The sequence below is a fragment of the Bubalus kerabau genome, chromosome 13, assembly GCF_029407905.1.
Source record: "Bubalus kerabau isolate K-KA32 ecotype Philippines breed swamp buffalo chromosome 13, PCC_UOA_SB_1v2, whole genome shotgun sequence".
NCBI lineage: Eukaryota > Metazoa > Chordata > Mammalia > Artiodactyla > Bovidae > Bubalus > Bubalus kerabau.
The window spans coordinates 63,852,835-63,860,513 of record NC_073636.1 but is presented as its reverse complement, the minus strand read 5'-3'; positions in this window follow the sequence as shown (position 1 = coordinate 63,860,513).

The following is a 7,679-nucleotide window of genomic DNA, read 5'->3' as shown; positions in this document are numbered from 1 at the left end:
TTTCAAATCCTGAAAGATGATGCTGTGAAAGTGCTGCACTCAAGATGCCAGCAAATTTGGAAAACTCAGCAGTGGCCACAGGACTGGAAAAGGTCAGTTTTCATTCCAATCCCAAAGAAAGGCAATAACAAAGAATGCTCAAACTACCTTACCTCCACAGGAGACACTGAAATACAGTTCTGGCTCAGTCTCTGTGGGGTCTCTGGGTCCTTTTGCACACAAAGTTTGTTTGAGCTCTCTGAGCATCTCTGGTGGGTATGGGGTTTGACTCTAAATGCGATTTCACCCCCCACTACCATTTTGCTGGGGCTCAGTGGCAACCCACTCCAGTACTCTTGCCTGGAAAATCCCATGGACGGAGGAATCTGATAGGCTGCAGTCCATGGGGTCGCTAAGAGTCGCAGATGATTGAGTGACTTCACTTTCACTTTTCACTTTCATGCATTGGAGAAGGAAATGGCAACCCACTCCAGTGTTCTTGCCTGGAGAATCCCAGCGACGGAGGAGCCTGGTGGGCTGCCATCTATGGGGTCGCACAGAGTCGGACACGACTGAAGTGACTTAGCAGCAGCAGCAGCATCCTTTGCCCTTGGACCTCCAAGATGGCGGAGTAGAAGGACATGGGCTCATCCTCTTCTGCGAGAACTCCAAAATTACAACTCGCTGCTGAACAACTGTTAACAGGGGAATGTTGGATCCCACCAAAAAAAGATACCCCATGTCCAAGGGCAAAGAGACACATATGCACACACACCAAGAAGAATGTGATGAAGAGGTGTGCACACACAAGTGGGCATGCAAACACACACGTACGCGTGTGGACACACCTCCTCAGGCACAAAGACGTAGTGTCTGCACAGACGCAGGCCCACCTACATCCCCACCGCCGCCCGACTCCGGGCACCCTCCCGGGGATCCACGCTCACACCTAATGAAGCCCTGCCAGTTCCAAACCAGCAACTCGTAACTAAATAAATATGATAAACAACTCCCCTCCAGATGGCTCCGCACGCACACCCACTCCTCCCGCTTGGAGGGATGGCACATTCTATGCCAATAAATCCTCCTGTTTGAAAACATTTGCCTTCTTAATTGGCCCGTTTACGGGTAAAATATGTTTCTGGGTAGTGCTCTGCCAGAACGGGGTGCAGAGATGCCCCACCCTGCCTGGGGCTCAGCCAGGAGACAGGCCTTGGAGCTGCAGGTGCACCTCTGCCCCCGCCCAGGAGGACAAGCTTGACCCCTGCCGAGATAAGGCTGAGGGGAAAGGCTCTCCCCATGGCTTTTTTCCTCCCTGTGTCTCGAGTTTTCTTTGGGCTCACATTTATTGAGCTTGCTGCATCCAGCACTGCCACCAGAGACACCCTCTTCTCTCCATGTTTGTGTTTCTGGCCAGGTGCCTGTGAGGTGTGCTGACTGGGATGACCCCCATAGTGGGGTGAAGGGTGATTCCCCCAAAGATATACCCACATCCAAATCCCCAGAACCTGTGAATGTGACCTTTGGAAAAAGGATCTTTGCTGGTGTAATTAAATGAAAGACCTTAAGATGATATCCTAGATTACCCAAGTGGGCCCTAAATCCAGTGTCTTACAAGAGATCACAGATGACACATGCGGAGAGGAAGGTGATAAAGGGCTGGTCTGTGGCTCAGCAGCCCGGGTCAGAGTGGGTAGATTGTTTGATTCACCCACTGTGTGACCTTGGCCAAGTCACTCCCTACCTCTGAGACTCCATCTTCTCATCTGTGAAATGGGGGACATAGTAACAGCCACTCCTAGGGTTATTGAGAGGACTGATGGAAATAAAACCCTCAAAAGCACTCCAATAAATAATATAAAATAAAACAAAGTGAATAATGGTTGAAAGTGAATGAATAATGGTTGAAAAAAACCCTCACAGAGCCCTAAGCAGTACACTGACTACTCAGTAAGTGCTGGCTGGTGTTAGGGGGGAGCTTAGAGGCCAGAGAGAGGGCGCACATAGCCTCTGGCCACGGAAGGTCACTTTATGGCCAATGTGTGGCCAGGATGACAGCCTAGTGGGCCAAGGCAGGCTGGTCCCCTGACAGATGGGGCCGTGGCTGTGAGCCTGTGCTCACCATGAGCATCCTCCCCAGAGCACACCCAGTCCTCTGCTCATGACAGCCCAGCCGCTGTGCTGAGAGCTGAGAGGTGGCCAAGGAGGGTCTGCATGGCCAGGGACAGGGAGAAGGCAGGCTCCCCGCACTGACACCAGCCCATCTTCCCTGGCAGTGTGCAGTAGGCGCTCAGAAGAGGCAGCCTCAGTGACTTCCTCTCCGTCTTCATGGGAACATCACCTAGATTTACAACCAATGTGACAGCTAAGTGTTCAGAGTCTGGCCAATATAAACAAACCTTAATGTTAACCATGAAGGGTTGGCTAAGGTTAAATGCAGGAAGAAAAGGGAAGTGACAACATTGTCACCAAACCAGATCCATTGAATTATCATTGTTCTGCAGAGACTTGATCATGTAGGGTCCAAGATCAGGGCTCTGGTCCTCCCTGCAGGCTGTTTTGATGAAAGCAAATGTCCACGGTTAATTTGATGAAATTATCCTTTTCCTCAAATAATTCATTTCTTCAGCTAGCATGTACTGAGTACCTCTAAGTGCAGGTACACAGGGGTGCTGAGCACAGGAATACAATAGCCTCTGCTGTCATGGAATTTAGGGCCAGGAGAGAGAAACAAACATCCGACAAGGAAATGGAGGGCCTCTAAGGTGATGAGAATGAGACAGGGCTATGCGTGGAGCTGTGAGAATATGGAGCTGGGGAGTCAGGGATGGGAGAGCAAGCCAGGCAGAAGGGCCTCTCTGCTGTTAAGGATAAAAGGCAGGCAGGGGAGCTACAACACCTGGCCTTGATATTAAGAGGTACCCCTGGCAGCTGAGTGGAGAATGGTTTATAGGGGATCAGGGAGACAGGGAAACCGGTGAGGAGGCCATGACAAGCAAAGGAATGAGGGTGGCCGGAATCAGAGCCAAGGCAAGTTCATGGGTGTACAACCTGTGCAACCACACAGGGCTTTCATCCAGAAGGGCCCCCCACTTGGTTTAATACTTGTCACTGTCTTGAAATTGCTAATAATTTTTGAAGAAGGGGCCCTGTGTTTTCATGTTGCCCTGGCCCCTACAAATTACATAGAGGGCCGACGAAAGCAGAGAAAAGATCTTTCTTAAACACTCAAAGTCATAAACCTTTTTGCACCGGTGCGCTGTAATAGGGCTTGTACCATCTCTGAGAGCCAACTTTGAGGAATTTTGTCGTCTTGTTATTAGCCTGAAATTGGCCTTGGTGGGAGTACTTACACCATGGAAATCAGCTAACATTACAAGTCAGTCTTATTTTTTCAAAGACATTTATTCATCAGCATTTCCCAGAGTGTGTCCAAGGCCACACTTGAGTAGTGTGCTAAAAATATAGTTTCTAGGTGATGCCAAAGCCCCCTGAGGCTGCAGGGCCAGCGCAGGAAGGCTGGGGCCCACCACAGCGCGTCTACACGCTTCATAGGAGGGAGGGCTAGAAAAAACCGAATTTGTGGAGTGAGAATGTGGGGGCGTCCTGCTTGGGGTCAAAAACTGAAGTTCTGGGCCTGGGACCCAACCCCACCCTCCCACGTGGAGGCTGAGCCCATAGGGGAGACATCACCCACAAGGCTGCCCACTTTGCGGGACTCCTGGGGCGAACACGGGACCAATACAGAGCCCTCCTAGACCACGCGGGAGCAGCACACACCAGACCCCCTCTCCTCACCCGCCCGGCCCCTGGCGCTCAGTAGATAATGACTATTATATTACGAATGCTGTGGCTATAATGGCCCCACCTCCTGGCTGGCTTCCCTCCCTTCTGTTACAGCCTTACCTCTCATCCCCACTCTGGCAGGAGCCAGGACCTCCACACATACATCAATCTCATCCCACCCCAAACCCCCTGTCCCCGCCCCCGCGTCTGTCTCATCAGACCCCAGAAAGCAGGCAAGTTGGGATGGCTGGGGGTGGGGATTCTAAGCCCATTCCTATCCCATCTTCCCCACCCTCCCTCCTCTCGCCCTTCCCTCCTGGAGAGCAGACCCTCCTGAAGAGCCGCCCACCCCACCCCCACCCCCCATTCCCCAGCCCCCACTCCCCGCCCCGAGGTTCCAGCGCTGGGCGGGGCCTCACTTCCGGGGAAATGGCGCCACCTTCAGGCACCCGGGCGCGCTGCGGCGTCGGCTCCTCACCCCCGGGGCCTGGGCTCCCGCCCTGGTCCACAGGGTCACCCCGCCTGCTGACTGGAGCATTGGACCGCGTTTCCTATCAAGTGTCCGGTGGAGCCTACACACGCTGATGAGATGCTTGGAAAACGCCCCCTGGAGATGCTCCGTGGACATTTGCCCTGAAGTCCGACTTGAGTTAACCCTTCAGTTCCCGGAACATGAATGCTGAGGCCATGGGAAAGTCATTCTTCAGTTTCCTCAAATGCAGCATGGGGGTGAGGGTTAGAAGAGATTATCTCAAAGGCTGAGTGGAATTCTCAAACTTTTCATGAAAAGAGAATCATCTGGAGGCATGTTTAAAATGCAAAATCCAAAAAAAAAAAAAGCAAAATCCAGAACTCCAAGAAATTCTGATCCATGCAGGAGCTTGCATGTTCAGTTAGAATCAGAGATTCTGATGCAGATGGTCTGCCTGCCCCGGCGTGGGAAACACTGCCGAAGGAATGAGCCTCCAGGAAGCTGGAAAAGCGGGCGGCGGCCTGCCGGAGCACACCTTGGATGTGGACGCTGTGACTGCACAGAAGTCGGTGGAAGCCAGTGTGTACTCAGTTCCTTCAGTGGTGTCCGACTCTTTGCGACCCCATGGACTGTACGTAGCCAGCCAGGCTCCTTTGTCCATGGAATTTTCTGGGCAAGAATACTGGAGTGGGTTGCCATTTCCCCCTCTAGGGCATCTTCCCAACCCAGGGATCGAACCCATGTCTTCTGCATCTCCTGCCTTACAGGCAAATTCTTTACCGCTGAGTCACCTGGGAAGCCAAATAGAAGCCATGGGAGCTATTGTAAGCCATGGGAGCTTGCTATATTCTGTGCAGCAAGGCATGCAAGAGTGACAGCTTTTTAGAATGATCACACTGGCTCTGGCTACTATGAAGAGAGGGTTGGTAAGGGTCCATCATGGTGGTGGCAACGACCTCAGAGAGGTAACTGCTGAAGTTGCCCAGATGAGATTCAGTGGTGTCCTGGACCAAGTGGAGGGGAGGAAAAGGGGACAGATTTCAGAGGTAAATCTTTTGCCTCCTTTCGAACACAAGAAGAATAGATTAGAATTGCTGGTTATATTCTTATCCCAGCGTTTTAAAACTTCAAGGGGTTGTGTATGTATTATGTGCACAATATACCACTCTGTGTGAGTGTGTATATATAGATATACAGATGGTAGAGATACAGATTCAGATATAGATGTGGCATGGATTCAAAAAATGTCTCTGGATGGTGTATCAGAGACCAGATGAGTTGATTCAATACCTGGCACAATCTAAGCATTCTTTTTTTTTTTTTTTTCATACTAAGCATTCTGTGTCAGCTCTCACTGCAGATTGTGCCTCCCAAATATGGCCCAAATGATATCGCCTGTCCCCCATGCTCTTTTTTCTTTTCTTTTTAAAAAATTTTTATTGGAGTACAGTTGATTTGAAGTTTTGTGTTAGTTTCAGGTGTATGGCAAAGTGAATCAGTTATACATACACATATATCCAGTCTTTTTTAGATTCTTTTCCCATATAGGTCTTTACGGAGTATTGAGTAGAGTTCCCTGTGCTATACAGTAGATCCTTATTTGTTATCTATTTTATATAGTACTGTGCATATGTCTTCTTTATGTCTATAAGTGAGTGAGTGTTAGTCACTCAGTCATATCCAACTCTTTGAGACCTCATGGACTGTAGCCCACCAAGCTCCTCTGTCCATAGGATTTTCCAAGTAAGATTACTGGAGTGGATTGCCATGTCCTCCTCCAGGGGATACTCCAGACCCAGGGATCAAACCCATGTCTCCTGTGTCTCCTGCCTTGCGGGTGGATTGCTTACCTGCTTAGCCAATGGTGAAGCCCACTATATGTCTATAGTAGTATGTATATGTCAGTCCCAATCTCCCAATTTATCCTTCCCCACATCCCATGCTCTTTTAGAACTAACCCTGCCCTCATCAGGAGGTGGAGTCTAATTCCCCTCCCCTTGAATCTGGATGAATCTGCAACTAATATAACCAGTAAAACACAGCAGTGTGACTTCACATGACTTCCAAGGCTAGGTCATAAAGGTGATAGAACACCATCAGCAATACTGGCTGGGATCATCAATTTAGAGCCCTGACCTTGGACAACACCAAGGCCTGCATGCTGTGAGGAGGCTCTAGCGACATGGAGAAGCCATGTGTTCCTGCTGAGCCCCCAGGGGAGGTCCCAGCCCACCACCAGCACCCATAGCCACACATACCATGCAACTGAAGAGGTCTCTGTATGTTCCAACTGATGACGTCACCAGCCTTCTGGGGCTTGGCAGGGGAGGCCCTAATTACCATGGAACAGAGATAAGTCATACCCTCTGGGTCCTTTCTGAGTTTCTGAACACAGAATCTGTGAGCATAAGGAAATAGTTGCATTTCACAACTAAGTTTCAGGGTGGTTTATTGTGAAGCAATAGTTAAGCAGAACTGCCATAGTGTATACCATTGTGTTTTTGTCCACGCTTTCTGCGAGGGAACCAAAGTGCCCCCATGTAGCTGCCCAAGCAGAGGAGGGAGAGAAGGAAACCGAGGTAGTCCCCGTAAGATGGTCTGGGGGAAAAAGGTAAGGCCTTTGGGTGGGAAGGGGAAACCAGCCCCAAAGGAGTCCTATCTTCAAAGCCCCTGTGGGAACCTACTTTGTAGCTCAGGGGACTCTACTCAGTGCTCTGTGGTGACCTACGTGGGAAGGAAATCCACTCAAAAAGAAGGGATATGTGTATTCGTACAGCTGACTCTCTTTGCTGGGCAGTAGAAACTAATACAACATTGTAAAGCAACTATACTCCTCCTATAAAAATTAATTTAAAAAAAGCCCACTGGGGACTGAGTGAGGAGCCCAACTCCACTGTATGACTCTGACTCACAGCTCCATTCCAGGTCAGTTGGATGATTCCAGATCCTGTTGCCTGTGGCCTTTCCACTCTTAGCAGGATTTCCCAGAGAGTTGGCCTCCTCTTTGGGCCTCAGCACTTGGTCACATTCAGGGTTGGCACCTTCTAAGGGAGACAGGAGTCTGTGAACCTAGCCCTCCCACCACCACCACAGCAGGGAAGGGCTTGGGGCTGGATTCTCGTGGCTCTGCTGCTCACCAGCTCAGTGACCTGGGCCCCCAGTCACTTTATCCCTCTGAACTTGTTTTCTCAGCTGTAAAATAGGGCAGTGAGTGGTCCACCCCTGAAAACAGTTCTTGTGTGGATTAAATGAGATGAGATGAAGGCAGATTAAGCACCTGGTCTTAGTAAATGCTCCCTTAATGTTTACCATTATTTTGAGACTGTTGTTCTTGTTGAAAACCAAAAAGTCCAGGCAAGTAACATCACTGTGAGCAAGCATACACACCTCTGCTTTCTCCTGCTGTGGCCTACATTGTCCTGTGGGAATTTGGGCCCAGGTT